A 17,493-nucleotide genomic window follows, 5' to 3' on the forward strand; every position below is an offset into this window, starting at 1 on the left:
CGTAAGAAGCTTTTAATTGCCTTTGTTCTCTGGGGTGAATATGTGAAGGCAGTGACACATACATAATTAGCTTGCAACTGGAAAAGGAGTTTGGGATGAATGTGCTGCTGATTTTTCCCCTTACTCCTTATAAGGGGTCTTCTAGTTCACAGCAATCACGAGGTGCGTATTATGTATCTAAAATGGGGACAATTGTGAGTATTTTGCCAATTATTAAAAAACCCTCTAACATACAACCTACTGTTCATTAGCTGAAAAATTAAGGTTTCTGTTTCAAGAATGGTACAGTTCATTTAAGATACTTCTGACCTAGATTTGTACTGTACTGAATTGCTGCAAGTGAGTAATGCACAATCTATTTATAGGATCATTATTAAATTAGCATTTGCATGATTTAAATCCCCTTCCAGTAGATTCACAAGGGAGACTCGGGCACTCTTGTCACCCAGTGGGTAGCAAGCTTGGGTTAATGTTCACAGGAGAGGCAGTCTGGGCTAGTTGTCTTAAAGGACTAACTGATTTTGAGATGCAGATAGAGTGTGCTGTAAAATGGAAATTCATCTCACCAATTTTGGACTTCTACATTTGGGTGAGATAAAGTATACCTTCAAGTGCCCCTTTTCCACAGTTTGTTGTTCATGCTGGCTTATTGAGCACTGTAGGTTTTCAATATCTCATTTTATGTAAACCCCACCACAGGGTCCAAATACAACCTAGGAAGATCATCACTAAGTTTTGTGGTAGCATTGCAGCGTTGCGGCTCCAGTTTGATGAAGCTGGCAGTAGGTACATGTGCCAGGGCAAGTTCCAGTGATCATTTCAGCATACAAAGTTTTCTACCTTCTTTTAAATCAGCTAATTGCTCCAGCAGCACTGCAAACACTGAGGTGATCATCCTTCTGAAAGGTCTGTGAAGACCACCTTGGTTGGAAATTCTGGGAGCTGCGTGCTTCACTTCTCAAAAAAGATATTTAAAAGAAATACAGCTGAATGTTATTATCAGATGTAAGTTGGTGTCTTGAAATTTTGGCTTCCAACGCAAAACCAAACAAAACCAAGGAGACAACTGACATACATGGATTTGACAAATCCTAGGACAGCAGCCAAAAGAGTTGAATTAGCATGGAATGTACTAGTCCTGCCTTGGTTTTGCTTCCTTTCTTCCTTCCACTCTATTTTACCTGTTAGCTCTGTGGGATGTTGTTTAAGGTGGGAGTTGTGTTTCATGTACATTTGGTGTCATGGGGCTCCAGCCTTGATTAAAGTCCTCCCACTGAATCATCTCTTGTGAAACTAATGGCCATACATAAAATATCAGGTTCTGCACAAGATATTTGTTATTCTAACTTTGCCTATCACTTCAAATCCCCTTTTCTTTTTGTTTTGCTTCTCAATGTCACCTTTGAGTGTACTTTTCCTGCAGCTATGCAGCAATTTCAGTGCATTAACACATTTTTCATATGAAGCAACACAAAAAGCAGATTCAGAATAAATTCCTTAAAATAAAGTACTGTATATGTCAATATTGGCTTGGAATCTTTTTCAAGGGTGTGTCTAAATCCTTAAGGGAATGAATTTGAATGTCCTTCAACTCTAAGAGGACCCTAGCTCTATCAAGAAGAATAAGGTCAGCCTCAAGTATCTTGTGCTCCAGCTGTAATTTGAGTGTGCTGACTTATACAGTGGAGTTAACAAAAAGATTGTAAGTTTTTATTATTACTGATATTATTTTTCATGACAGTGTTAGAGTTGCCCTTTAAAGTAAAAATGCTGCTAGACTGGGTAAGAGCAGACAGAAAGGTTAATAGCATAACATGCATACACACTTAGAGGCATCCACTTCTTTGCCAAAAATGTTCCTAGACACTTTTATAAGGATGTAAAAAAATAGTAGTAATAATATTAGTATTAATAATAATTATTATAAAATAGATACATTTTTCAATCATAAAATCCATTTAATCAACACAGAATAATTTGGAGAAATATGTATCTTCAAGGACTTGTTTCTCTGAAAGCAAGAAAATTTTGAATTGAAACAGGGAAACAAATGTCCAGATGGATACCAAAGAACCCCCAAATCTTCTGCTTCAGCTTCTTCATCACTGGTGAATATGTATTCAAAGATATCAGACATTTCTCCCAGCACTGTCTTCTCTGAATGGCCAAGCTTTATTTAACATACCCAGGAATAACTGGCTTGGGTGAGAACCTTCTTCCTTGACCTATGAAATCTTCCCAGGCCTAAAATGGGATATCTGTGACCTCATTTAAAGGCAACTGTGTATCTAATGTAGCTTACATTTATCAGAAGCCCAAGGGGTAAAAATTGGGAAAATGAGATGCAATTTTTCACAGTTAAAATGCAATTACTAATATAAAAATCACATCCCAGTGCATTCTGAAAATTCAGTTACTGGAATTCTGGTGTGCTATGTCTTTACATTGCTGGGAATTCTACCCTTCTGTCCAACAGTAGTGTCAGAATTGGGTGCAGAGACAAGCCCAGAGTCAAGTCAGTGCCCCTGAGTCCAGTAATGTTATTGCATGACAAGTATTTTTAAAAAAAACAGAGAAAGGGACCAAGCCAATACACCAAAGCAGTGTCCATACAACACAGGTCAGGTGAGGCATTGGAATAAGTTACAGAGAAGTTATGGATGCCACATCTCTGGAAGGGTCCAAGGCCAGGTTGGATGAGGCTCTGAGCAACCTGGTCTAGAGAAAATTGTCTCTTCCCTCAGCAGAAGGGTTAAAGTAGTTGATTTTTAGGCTCCCTTCTGACCCAGGCCATTTTATGGTTCTATGATAATGGACTCTCTGAAATCAAAACACTGTTTCTGTGAGTAGACTGGTAGGGTGATTGTTTCATCTATGTATATACAAAGGGACTAACAAGTAAGCATGCTTGGTTACCAAAATATTATTCAGGGTTATCTTCTGCAAAAGGCCTTCCTTATTTTTTCTTGTTTTGTGATGACTTCATATCAAAATATAAATAATATATAGAATAAACATCCCTGGGTACATTTATGATTCAGGAGTGTGTTAAATGCAATGTGTTGTATTTATGAGAAGGAATGTTTTTGTAGAGTGTATGTTAAAAAAGGCATTTTTTAAAACATTGTGTCACAAGCAAAAAAAAAATGAAAGCATACATAATCATTGCAGGTAAATAATTATATCTATAGAATAAACTTACAAAAGCCAGAAAAGCCACAGATAGGACACACTTCTCACTGCTGAATTTACTGACTTGTTGGTTTCTATTTCATACTTAATGCCATCTAAATGTTGTTTCAGCCTGTGAATTGAATTTCCTTTTAATTTGAGCAGATCATATATTCATTTGTTCACACTCTATCTCCATCAATCAATGCATTATGCCTGGCAGCTTCATCTCATCCTTAAAGATAACCTTGGATTATGTCATGACTCAGTTCAGTATTGCCCCTACAGAGATAATGAATTCACACATGTAAAAGGATCATTACCAATGGGTGTGGGATGCTGTTTTGAACATACGATTTCCGTCTGCCACAGAACGATTCCATTTGCAAAAATTGATCTCCTGGAGGAGGGTTTCTCAGCTAGGGTGAGCACACTGTGGGCACAGTGTAGCAGAGTGTGTTGTCTGACAGGAGAGGAAAAGGGGATCATGTTGCTTCTGCTGTGCCCAGAAAGTCAAAGCTCAGGGTATGGGCTTGCATCTTTTCCCACTGAGAATAGAGAAAGGAGCAAGGACAGGGTAAACAAGTCCTTCCTTTTCATAGTAAGAGATTGCAGCTCAGCAGATCTGAGAGGAGCAGTGCATCCACATGTAGGGATGGTACAGTGCAAGCACAAAGTTAATCCACTTCTGAAAAGTTCAGCCTCAAGTGTGATAAATTCTGTTAGAGGCTGAAGCAGGCACTGCTGTGAGATGACCTCTTTTAAACAGCTTAAAGGCTCACAGAAAAGAATTGAGCTCATATTTAATTGCTGTGAATAAAACTATCAGCTGTAAACAACAGTAATCAGATGTATCACAATGAAAAATTATGCACATCAAGCAGTTTTCCTTTGTGGAATGGAATTTGACAAGAGGGACTGCAGATGGATGCCTGAGTACTCTGCAGGGCACCTGGGGTGGACCAGGAGCAGACACAGAGATCACTGCCCACCTTAGGAACAAGGTAAAGTAGAGCTTGCATATTACATCAGTTTTCATATACTAGCAAGATGGACAAGGCAAAGGGAGTTGCATGATAACTGAGCAGCTAAGGGTTAGGAGTATTTGCAGCCCTTGCCAAGATTTGTGAGAGTTACATCTCTTCCTTCTCCCTGTCCAGTCATGAGAGGCAAGGTACAGTTGTGAGTTTGCCAAGAGCAGGACAGTGTCCCTTTGAGTAGCCTTGCAGCTGTTGAGGAAGATGATGTGTTTCTGTTTAATGCAAATTACTGATCACAGTGTGTTTCCATGTACATTTTTCAAGAAACATGTTGCTTTAATTTTCCCAAAGTCCATCTTTGCTGTCATGTTTGGTGTATTGTGTGTCACTGTTCCATGTGCACTGTGTCACAGTGTGATCCTGTCAACTGTCATAAAGGATAAGCTACAATGGCAGCTTGTGTCCTAATGCAGTTTGACAAGAAGAAATATGCAGAAAAGAAAACATAATTCCTGCCAATGCCCAAAGGTCCTAACAACTTCAGGTGTACCTCCCATAATTAATCACTAGCTAATTATAGTTTCCTGGTAGCTACCAGAAGCAGGGCACAGAATGGGCACTGTGTATCTGTGTGACATATTTCAGGCTGACATACAGACTTACAGAGACATTGCCTGTATACCATGATTAGACTATTCTGATTATTTCTCTGATTCTTGCAGTTAGGCAAAAATCCAAACTCATTGGAACAGTTTTTTCTTCTTGAAACACATAAATCAATCTCAATTCTTTGAAACTGTATTGTTCAATAGGCTGTTCTTAAATTTTGGAAATATAACTTATTTTTCTAAAGATCTGTATTTTATGAAACACAGTTTAAATTTTCACCTGAGACCACTGTGGTTTCTATGAAAAGAGAATGGATAACAAATTGAATGAATGGACTCTCATTAAGCATAAAATTAGCCAACAAGAACCATTCTGAATCAATTAATCATAATGTAAAAGGACTCTAATTTTCTGGCATTTTCAAAATCAAAAGTAAGTATTTGCATCATATTTCATCATAAGAAATGTGATTAATATTATTTGCAGCTGATGAAATACATAATTTTAGTCACAGTAATTAAATACTGGCTCCACATTTTTTATTCTGGGAGTTTCTAGATTGAATACTAAGATTGTCTAAGGAAGATTGTCTCACAACAGTTACTCTCCTCCCTACACACTGTCCACGACCATGTACAAAAAGCATCAGAAATCCAATTTATATGACATAGCAGGATACTATAAGACATATCTGTAGTTTAAAATAAGATTAGGCTGCAGCTGCTTTGCAGGGAAATAACATCATCCCTTCTATTTATGAGACTTCGTGTGTGACTCTTATGAATCAATTTTTTATTTAAATATATTCTTTTGTTAATAAGTGTGTTTTGGATTTGTCCCCAAGTTGTTTGATTTAATATTATCTAAACAATCCAGATCTTGACACCTGAAACTGTCAGCTAACATGACAGACAGGTAAATTTCCCATGGAACATTACTTACAGCTTTGGATGGGGCTGCCTTGACACAAACAAAAGCATTTTACTCACATCGATTCACCCATCAAGGAATGTTAATTATTATAAAGGTAGAAGAAAGGTGGTTCCTATTTACTGTTCCATGGAAACAGATGTTTCCAAAGACTATTTTGAAGGGAATTTTCTTCATATTCTTTCTGATTCTAATTAAATTAAAATTTTGAAATGTCAAAAAGGGAGTGGAAAGGGTTAAAAAAATAAAACATGAAAAGTAGAGATTTATTCCAAATTATATTTTTTTTAAAAATAAACACATACAAAAAAACCCACCCCAGTTCTGGTTTTGACCAGCTTAACTTCTGGCATTCACTGCATTAAATAGAACATAGTGAGCAGCATAAGCCATGCTCTCATGCCTGGCACACACAGTGCTGAGGCAGCTTAAGGAAGCACCAAAGGCAGCTCTGAACCCTCTGACCAAAGCATGATTCTAATTCACTCAGCATTTGAACCCATGTCACTTTGGAGAATTTGGGTTATGAGGCAGGTTTAATGAAAACCATGCCTGGCTTGTCAAGGGAGTGATTTCTCTGTGCTAGTACAGTGATCTCTTCTATTAGAGAGATCACTGTCCCTATTTGGAAGTACAGCATTGTTCTAGAGAAATTTAAAGGAACAACATACCAGCTACATTATTCAGTATTTTTTTACTTCAGGAAATGTGACAGAAAGGTTATTTACTTATCTAGAACAAGTTTCTCTTCTAGCATGGTTCATACAATAATTTGATTTCCATATTTAAATCAAAATAATTTTCTGTCTCTTGCTACCTTCTGTTGGCCCCTTCTGTTATGGTGTAAACTGTCTATTTATTCCCAAATTCTAGTATTCTATTTCCTTGCACTGCTACTGTGTATGCCCAAGGTCAATGTTTGGCACTTTTCAACAAGGTATCTCTTACACTAGAGCCAGTTTCACCGATTATATGGAATTTACAAAACATGAAGGTCATTCAGGCCGTATCAGAGTGGACCTTCACTAAATAGGAACACTTATTTCTCTGACTCAAGAAGATAAACACTAATGTCTTTTAAACTTGAGATGATGCCTTTAGTTTTGGCTTTCATATTTTTCAGGTTCTGTGCTGACTAGGGGTGTAGCTCTGAGCTTCATATTAAGTGTTAGTAGGTTCTCTTCACAGGGGAGGTAGATAAAATAATCCTTTTCCAGCTTGAGACCAAGGACAACAAGCTTCAAGCCAAAAGGTATAAACAATGGGGAACTGAAGAAGACAAGGAGGATGGGACTTCATAACCTGAAGCTATAATTAGACAATTAACTCCAATATGCAAATAGACCAAAACTTATAAAAGTGTGAGACTTCATGACCACATTTTTGTGACCATTTTGGGTCCATCTTGGGTGTAGCCCTGGCCAGGCTCTTGTACTGCCCAAGGTGTATCCTTTTAAGACCTTTCAATAAACACCTACTTCATTCTCTTAGCTCTATCTAGTCTCTGTTCTGGGTCATCCTCTCAGGGCATCAGTTCAAGTATGAAAGAAATGCAGATGTGTACTGTAGGTTAAAATTAACTCAGGCACTTATAATACTCTTCCATCAGCACAAAGTTCTTGATTTAGAAGACCTTGAGGTAGCTGGCTAATTACTTGCGGAATCAGCATCAGAATGCTTATGCAGAAACGTTTACTAATTTGGTGGAGCAACAGTTCAGGGGAAATATGTTACTAGCTTTGACAGATACATGAAACTTTTGACAAAATTAATAGAGAAATTCCTGTAACAGTGGGAGATGCCATGTTTTATGGATGTGGCCCACAGGTTATCAGCAGGCTTTTAAAAACATTCACACACTGCTCCTCCACCTTCAGTATTTCCAAAGCAGGACTCTTTGTGGCAGGATAATACAGGGAGTTTTCCTGGGGGCAGGCAAGTGTGGATTTAAGTCCAGAGCAATTAGCTGCAGTTCATCAGCCGCTTGCTACAGCCCTCAAGCTGTCTCCAGACTATCAGGTTTGGTGAAAGGGGGAGCTAGGGGAATAAAAAGCCTCCTCAACTCCATTGCAGTAGAATCCCAAGACGAGGCTGTCTGAGACTTAAGGGTGGTTGGTCCCAGCTGATGTCCCCCAGAGTCAGGTGGGTGCCAGAAGAGCCTTGCCTAAGGCACCCAGACTGCACTCTGAAGGGACGAGCCTGGCATCTCCTGGGGCACCAGCCAGTGCTGTGCCCAGGCTGCTGGGTTCTGGTCCCCATGGAAGCTCTCCAGGAGCCAGCAGCAAGGGCAGGGAAGAGGAAAAGGTTCTCATCCCCTGCAACCTGGCTTTCTTGCTTGAATAAGAGCTCTCTTCCTGCGTGGGAAGCCCATTGGGCTGATGGACCATGGCAGGTTACCCAAGAGTGGCTTTCAAGGAAAGGTAAATTTAAAGGTAAGTTTCTAAATTAACACGTGTAAACAGCGTTATATCTCAGTGTACAGCACTTCTCTGAGGGTAAGTGATTCAGTAAATGAGAAAGAAGAGCTAGGAAGATGTCAGCAAGAAAGGCTTGGTACACACACATCTCATAGCTCCCTTCATCAGTGGTGAGGTCACAGTGCTGCTCAACATCACTTCAATCAGAAGGAGCAAAGGAAGGCAGAGGAGACTTCATCATCTGCAACTCTGACCCTGGTTTGGTCGATAGGAGTTTGGTTGCAGAGTCCAGGGAATAGTTCTTCCCTAGGAAAGCTTGTCAGGTCATGTCCATTGCTCAGCTGATAGCTCAGGATCCAGTGGGGTCTTATACTGATTAGCAGAAGATTTAATTTCACCCTGATGAAGAGAGAGATGAAGAAGGATGCTGAATAATCCTACAGGCACTTCTCAACTCTTAGGCAGACGTTCCTTTTAATCTACTGTGGTGAACAACCCGTGCACTCAGCTTTGGCTCCATTGACATTTTTTCTGAAGGGCTGTTTTCCATAAATCTCCCAGACTCTTGTTTTTAATAGTGGCATTGTTCCAAGTACAGGCATAAAACAGCCTTATTGCTGTTATTCATTATACTATATTTATTTACTTTTGCCATCCAACCAGCTTTGTTTTCTTTAGTAAATTTTGTATAAAAATATCCAGTAAACACATTCTTATTAAGGACTAACTTGATTTTTAGGAATGCAAGTCATAAATGTTAAACATAAAAAAATTAGTTTTTCTAGTATAAAATAACTGCATATTTAAATCCAATGAATAATATGCAAATGTAATTAAAATATGTAGTATCTTTGTCATGTTGCAAATGACTCAGAAATGAAAAGAACCTGGGTGTCCTGGTGGACAACAAGATGTCCATGAGCCAGCAGTGCCCTTATGGCCAAGAAAAGCCAATGGTAACAAGGGGTGCCTTAGGAAGAGCATTCCAGCAGGTTGAGAGGGGTGGTTCTGCCCCTCTGCTCAGCTCTGGTGATGCACATCTGGAGTACTGTGTCCAGTTCTGGGCTCCTCAGAACAAGAGAAAGACATGGAGCTCCTAGAGAGGCTCCAGCAGAGGGTTCAAAGGGACTGGAGCTTCTCTCTTAGGAGGTAAGACTAAAGGAGCTGGGTCTGTTCATCCTCGAGAGGAGATGACTGAGAGGGGACCTTGTCAGTGTCTGTGTGTCTGAAGGGAGGGTGCCCACAGGAGGATTCCAGCCTCTGCTCAGTGGTGCCAAGCAAAAGGACAAGAGGCAATGGGCAGAAACTGCTGCACCTGAATATGAGGAAGAATTTCTTCACTGTGCAGGTGACTGAGCACTGGAACAGGCTGCCCAGAGAGGTTGTGGAGTCTCTCTCCCTCACTGGAGCTATTTAAGAACTGTCTGAACACAACCTTGTGCCATGCGCTCTAGGATGACACTGCTTGAGGGAAGCTGGACCAGATGACCACCTCCAACCTTATCTTTTCTGGGATTCTGTGATTTGCCATTTGTGAATAACTGTTCAAAAGGTTAATTCATACCAAATGTCAGTTGATTCCAACAAGCTGAACTTTAACAATGGATGGCATCCATGTGTTTTTATACATTTCCCATTCCTTAGTAGAGCCACTTGCCATGACAAAATTGCTGAAATAGGTCTGAGTTAATTCACAAGAGACAGCTGCTTACAAGGGTTATGAGGGTACGTGCAGTTCAAAGGAACACTTTATTAGACATAGAGCTATTGCTTTAAAAAGTGAAAGAACCCACAACATACAAGAAAGTTGTGGACAGTTGCAATTGATAGAAGCTACCACCCAAAAGTGGTCTTTCTCACACAGAAACATTAATATTTACACACATGTGGAGACTTTAAAGATGTCTATCAAAGTTTTTCTTGAAGTGGGCTAAGGTAAAACAAGGTTTCATATGTTGTATTTGAGTATAATCCGAACAGCAGTATGGAGAATTTTTTTCCATGTAAAATATACAAAAATAATGAGAAAAAACACCACAAGACTGCATATTAAATGTTGACAGAATTTCACTGAAGTGCCTTTTAATGTTTAATATTATGCTGATTTGTAAATACCAGTAGTTAGACTCAAATTTGGCACCCTTGTACCTGTACTAGAGGCAGGTACACTTACTGCATGTCTTAAAAATACAGTAAGAGTATTTCCAACCTAGTCCATGAGAGGTAATGAAAAGTTCCAGGGCATTCAGAAAAACATTCCTAATTTCTTCCATGTACAGTAATTTCTATAATATTCCTTTTTGTTATCAGAAGAAACATAGTGCTAAGGAACACATCCAAGTAATAAATACACACCCAATTTATAACCCCAGAAAGAGCAATATTCACTGGCTCCATGCAGGATATCTCAAACAAATATTTGAATTGTTTGGTAGAGTGGTTTGTTTTTGTTGGGAATTTTTTTTATTCTTCAACTTTTCCCCTTAACAATGGACCTTTCTCTTCATTGCCTTCTTACTGAACTCCCTCCTAATTTTGTCACATGAGAATAACTTGGTCAAATTCAAGATTCCAGGTCCTCTGGAGAGTTACTCCTGGATGGGGAATAAAACTCATCTCTTGTCTTGAATTCAGGCAGAAAAACATATATCTGAGTGTCTCTCAGACCCATTTGTTTTTAATCTAGTGTGACTTAATAGTAAATTCTCTCATTGCAATTCTCTCAGTGTTTTAAAGGTAGGGAAAGAATGTGAATAAGATTCTTCTGGGAAGCTTCTTCTCAGCTAGGGGGATCAGGTTTGAGAGCAATACAGAACATTACTGCATCACTCACATTGTGCATCCCATGGCCAGGACCACCCCAAGGACGTGTGGGGGCTTGAGGGAGACTGTCAGCTGAAAAGATTCAGAGCCTCCTCTAGCACAATTTCCCAAGCACTCCCAAGTTCAGTAGAGCTCTTTATTAGGGTCCTCCTCCCTGTTTGCTCCTCCTAAGATGGCAAAGCACCCTTGCCAAGACAAGCTGCTGCTGGTTGGAGCACTGACGCCGGGAAGGGTTGGAGCAGCTGCCATGGCTGTGCAAGGCTCTGGGCCACGCCAGCAGCAGCAGGGACCAGGGTGTCCCACTGTTCAGCAGGGTCCAGCCTGGGGACCAGTAGAGCATCCCCAGCTGGTGGCTGCAGCTCACAGAAGGCTCTGCTTCCTGTGCTATGGGCCTGTTCGGTCATTGCTTTCTTCTCCCTTCATTCTGTTAATTTAATACAGAGGATGACATTTTGGCTGAAAATTGATCGTTTTTAACATTGGTTTCAATGTGGCAAGATTTTCTTCCAAACCCTTCATGCCTCACTGAGGACAATAACACAAAGAACACTGTTTTGGAAAGAGAAAGGCATCAAGTTTGCCAGCAGATTTGTTTATTGTGTTTGGGGCTTCATGATGTAGTGTCCCACCCACTCCTTTTTTAAATGTTACTTTGGCTTTTGAAAGTCTTTTAGCATAAAATATAATGATTAAAATTTTGTATGCCATTTCCAAAGCTGATTTTCATTCCTTAGGGAGTATTAATTCTGGTTTAATTTGTTTTTCATCTTCATTGTGCAACAAAACACCATTTTGTTTTTAAAAGGAGGATCAAACTGATATGGGAATATGCATACAAGTGTTGGCAGGCGTTTCATGAGGAGAGCTGCAGCCCATGAACTTGGACTTCAAACAAAAAATGTGCAGAGCTCACATGAACTTGAATTTGCCCTTTATTTGTGATACCCATAAACATTTATGAGGCTTTGTTTTTAATCCCAGTAAGCCTATTTTGTTACTTTGGGTCTTTTAATAGTGTCTATTTATATTGTGAAATCACGACAACTGTGTTGTCTTCCCGTAAAGGCAAAGGTCAAGGGTCTGCTGCAGCAAATACTAACACATAAGAAAATCTTCACTCATATGAATAATCAAATTGATTTTAACAGGAACGTGTTTTTAGGGTCAGGCTCCCAATATTTTGACATACTTCTTGAAATGTTCTGTGGATAGAAGACATTGATTTTCATATGGTGATAAAATGCTCTAAATACACAATTAACTCCCCTGCAAAAGATAGGGATGTGTTTGGTTTATCAAGTTTTAACAGTTACAGTTTTACTTGCTAGCTTTCTTTTCCTGAATACGAGTAGTGTTGGAGGAGAGCTTAGAAGAGATAAAATAGAATTAGTGTCAGTGATTCCAATAAGTTAATGTATTTAACATTCCTCTCCCTTCCCAAGGGAACCTGTGTGTAACCACAAGTTTGGAGATCTCAGTGTATTTTTTTGCCTTAATTTTCTGGTAAAGAATGATGGAACTAATTACCATTACAACAGTGATGTACTGCAGTCAGTAATTTATGTTGTGTACGGATCATTGCTATGATGAAATAGACAATTGTGCATAGGAGAGCACTCTTTTTAATCACAAGAACTCTAAAAATTCATGTTTTATACAATAAATATTATTCTATTTTTAAGACTCTACCTAGCTGTAGTGCATCTGTATTGCATGTGCAGTAAAAGTAAATAAAAGAGACACACAAAATTCCAAATATAACCTGTAGTCATCCAGGATAAGCAGCTTGCCTTATAAAGAGAATACCCTAGTTGCCTCTTGGCATGCTAGAGTGATCCTTGGAAAGTTTTTATGAATAAGCAAATACTTTTTCCTGTTTTTTGCACTGATTCCAGCTATGTTAGAAGGCAATTCCTGCAAAAATTTGTCTCAGAAAGTCATGTCAGGAATAATTCTGTTTTCTGGATTTTATTGGAATATATTCAAAGGTTTCTCATGTTGCATGCTCAATCTTGCTATTAAAATACATATACTATACCAGTGACTTCTACTGTTAAATGAGGGAGAAGCTTTACATATGTTTATTCTTCCCATAAAGGTGGAAAAATTTTGAAAAAGCTTGAGTGTAGATGAAAATCTATGAACATCAATATCTTTTAAATTTTTAAACATAAATGAACAGTTTTCTTCATATCATCTTAAGTAATAATGCCACAAAATTAGCAAAGGATTTGCCGTCTAGGCACCATAACCTCCCTGATGGTAAAAGGAACGATTCTTCCCTTAACATGAAGTTATGTGCATGGTCTGTCCAATGATACGCAATGTCATTTAAGACATTCCATCATTCCCTGCTTGAGCACTCTGCTCTAAACTCATGAGGTACCCAGGGAAGAAACAATGATAGCCAAGGCATTAAAATGTAATCAAGATATGCAAATTCATATCTGAATGTGATTTGCTTGGAAAGAGAAATTAATCTAGGCATGGTCAAATAAACAGTGTGTAATATGGATAATTAATCACCAAATTAGCAGCTGTAGTCCCGTGAGACGATAATGCAAATTAAAAAGGCCCCCATCTACAGACACAATTGGAGTACTTAATACCAAACTCTAAACAAAACAAAGCCCCTGGGAGCACCACAAAACAAGCAAATCAAACTTAGTGGGTCATCTTCCAAATTTCACAGAGAGGTTTTCAAAGTGCTTTATTTTCCCTGGTTTACAGAAACTGATTCATTTTCCTACTGACATATCAGGGTCATTGAATAACCTGCAGCCTTGGAGCACCACTAGTGCTGCTTTACACAAGACTAAACTTCCTTTCATACAGTCCAAATCAGCAGCTAAAAGAGGTGGGAATTAGAAGGTAAATCCTCATCCTAGAGGCCCATGTAAAACTGGGATGGGTACTGCAGAGGTATGTTAGGAGTCTTCTGAACATGTAGAAGTTTTCTCCAGCAACTTCAGATGCTGCTTTGCACTTGTGCTTCAATAACAGATCAGTCACATCTCTTTTGGTTTTATCTCTCTCAACACAGTATTTTTCCCATATTTATAATGTGTTCTGAAAAGATTTGTTCTACCTCCTCTGAAAACCTAATCCACGCATTTGCTTTTCACTGGTTAATCCAAGACAGTGACACCAAGGATGCTTCATACAGACTAGGCTGGGGGTATGGGACTATCTGGCCCATGGCAGCACGTGGTCTCACCTGAGTCTGTACATTGCACTAAAACCATGGCCCAGCCTAGAATACATAAAACATTGTCCATCTAGGAAGCCTGAGTGAACAGAGCTATTCAGCTCTTCTAGCACAGCTTCCTAAAGGCACCTGAGTAACTCAGATAAATTCATATTAACACTGACTCAACCCAAAGTGAAATATGTTGATTTTTCTGAAGACAAGCTTTACAAATTTTTAATGAAAAATTGTAATATACTCACTCTTGTCTTCATTTATGGTGAAAGCAATTGTTCAAATAAGAAACTTGGCAAGGGTCCTGACTTCCATCTTCTGATGAACTCCATGTCACTAGTTCCAAGGGAACAGCCTGTTTTGGGAAGGAATTTTGTACAATGCAGGCAAGAAATTATTCTGTGTGTCCTGAGCCAAGAAAAGCAGACCTTCTCACTTCAACATAAGTTCCTCTCAACATAGGCATTTACGGGTGGAAGGTACCTTTGAGAACACAGCATTGGGGTTATCTACCTTAAGGGAGCCTTGTCCAAATCTGTCACTGAGAGTGAGCAAAGTCAGCTTTGTAAGAAAGAGGAAAGAGGACTTTGCTTCTCTTCTGAAATGTCTTTCTCAGTCTTCTGATGCTCTGGAGCATGACTGGCTTCTAGATGCTCTCTGTCTGTTCAGAATAAATTTCACTCCTCTTATTTAATTTAAAGTTTTAATTCCATCAGGTAAATTGTGCGTTTGATAAGCATAATAACTTATTTAAAAAACTAAATAATGCTCCTGTTTTAAGGCTCTTTAAGCTGCAGAGTAACAATTGCTTTTCATGTAGAATAGCCCATCCTTCTCCCAGGCAATTTGCTGATACTCTGCATACAATAATTTCATGTTGTTTTATCGATGCAATGAAGTACATGCTTCTTGCAAACTACAGCATCAACTTTCTCACTAATGTAGATTTCCTCTTTGAACCTGAGCAAACGTGAATCCAGAATGTCAAAGGGGACATTCAGCCACACTAGAAGAACAGGATCACAGAAATTAACTGTAAATTTTGGTCTTCACTGATGTTTAGCCCCAACCAAGAGGTTATTTCTCACCAGTCCACATGACATGAGTTGAGCCCACACCAAAATTTCCAATGTTGCTTCATGTGTTTTGAAAGTGCAACACCAAAGTGTACTCAAGGTTTCCCCATGCTCTGTCAAGCAAAGTATTCTGGAAAATGAGGGATGTGCTGTTTGTGTCTTGTATGCTGTGGAGAAATTGCAGAAAATGAGAATGCAGGGAAAATGAAGTGTTGGACTGCAGCTGGCAAATTTCTTGTGCTTTCATAAGCTTAAAGCTCTGATGTGTTTTTAGATGCTGAACAAGATGTAAGACAAGCAGAGAAGAAATTAGGCCATCACCTTCATCCCTGGAAGTTCATTGGGCTGAACTGTGCCTGGGGATTAAAGTACAGATGGCTGATGACTATGGGCTTGAGGACTATTCAAAAAGGTCTTAAAAGGTCACAATCAACTGTGAATCACACCACAGGGGTATGGCAAGGTTTAGCAACCTCATTTGTGAGCAGCTACACTGAAATGGCAAAAGCTGTTTGCTCAGTAGGGTTATCACCCTTTGTGGGTAAGGTGCAATGCAAATTCATTTCCCCTGAGATGGAAAATTCAAGCGCTGCTGAAGCTGCAGGTTTATGAGGCAATGGAAACCAGTCTCAACTAAATTGTAACACAATTTCTGGCCTGTACCAGTCCCACTGAGTTTCCTTATACCTGGATGATCTATTGTGCACACAGTTGCATGCTGTCCAAGGCTGGCTTTTGAAACCAGTAAGTTCAGAGAGGGAGTGCCAGGGATTCCTGACAGAAGCACTCCCTCAACTAATCCATCTAATATGACAGTCCTGGGACTATTAATCAAGCAATGCCCTTTCCTCAGTGTTCCTGAAACTGTTACATGCTAACAATTACACTCTTAACTATAAAGGTACAACCTAACTATATGATGGGCCAAATCCTGTCCTACGTTTTGCCTGGTTTAAATTTGAAGGAACCCTTGTTGTAAGTAAGCCTACCCTGCCACTGAGAAAGGGAACCACTAATGTGTTGGTTATACAAAAACCAAGAACTGATAAAACTAAATAGTAACTCAGTTTCAGTAATTCACCTTTTATATAACTCTTTTTTATAGCTCAGTGAAATGTAACTCCAAATGAAATAAGAAACCTGCAATAAAGACACAAGGGAACAAGCAAAGTAGATTAACTGGTACGACAATAATATTGACAGCATTTTCTTAAATTATTACTAGGAAGATAATGCCATCCAGCACATCTGAGCAGTGTTTTGAGGGAAAATACCTCTCTCCAAGGAGACATTTTAATTAAGATAAAATTGTTATATTTCAATGAAATTCTTGGATTGACAGGCTTTGCTATATTATTGTTTTTCTACTAACAGTGTATACAGGTTTTAAAAAGTCACCCAGTATTTACTTATGTGAAGAACCCACTACTTTGTCAGAAGTGCAGAGGTAGGAGTTAATGGTTTGGTTTGTATTTTGTATATCATGAACACCAGCAGGAATGGCAACACACCAAGAGGAGCACCTTTTCAAGCAGTGTGATTACTGAGCCCTGTTACTAATACACATCAACCATTTTCATTCTTCCAGTGCTCACATTTTACAGTAATGAAGCATCAATGCTTTAGGAAAAGATTAGACCTGATGTCGTATCTAGAAACTAATTTAATGGGAAATTGGATAGTGACAAAGTGATGATGATTTATTTTTAATAGAAGATGCCTCATTAGTTATTATTTATTTAGATGACCTTCCCAGTCCTTTGGTATTTTCTCCCCCAGTGTTTATCTCCTCTTGGCACCCCACCCCCTCCAAAATCTTGCACACTCCAAATAGAAGAGAAGTAAATCCTGCTGATCAACTGCTTGATCCTGTGGGCTGTACTTCTGTTGGTTAGATCCATTAATTTCCATGGTATTTCTCATGTATGGAACAAGCATGAAAGAAACCCCAGATCATTATTGCAAATCACTATGTATCCCTCATAGGATGTTATTATCAAGTAACCTGAAGCAAAAAAAAAAAAAAAAAAAAATTAGTTATTTTTTATTCTTTTTGATTTTTTTCACTTGACTTACTTGGATTTTCAGATCAGTTTTGAAATGACAGTTTTTTTAACCTTAAGTGCATTGAATAATCTCCCTGGCCCTCACAGAAACTAAGAATGCCATGTTTGAGCCATTATTTAAAATATATAGATTTTAATATCATTGGATTTCTTCTGAAGAAGAAATCGGTTAATGATTGGATGCTTAAACTGAGCATCTAAACAAGCAGCCCAGACTAA

Source organism: Molothrus ater, chromosome 5, assembly GCF_012460135.2.
Source record: "Molothrus ater isolate BHLD 08-10-18 breed brown headed cowbird chromosome 5, BPBGC_Mater_1.1, whole genome shotgun sequence".
Lineage (NCBI taxonomy): Eukaryota > Metazoa > Chordata > Aves > Passeriformes > Icteridae > Molothrus > Molothrus ater.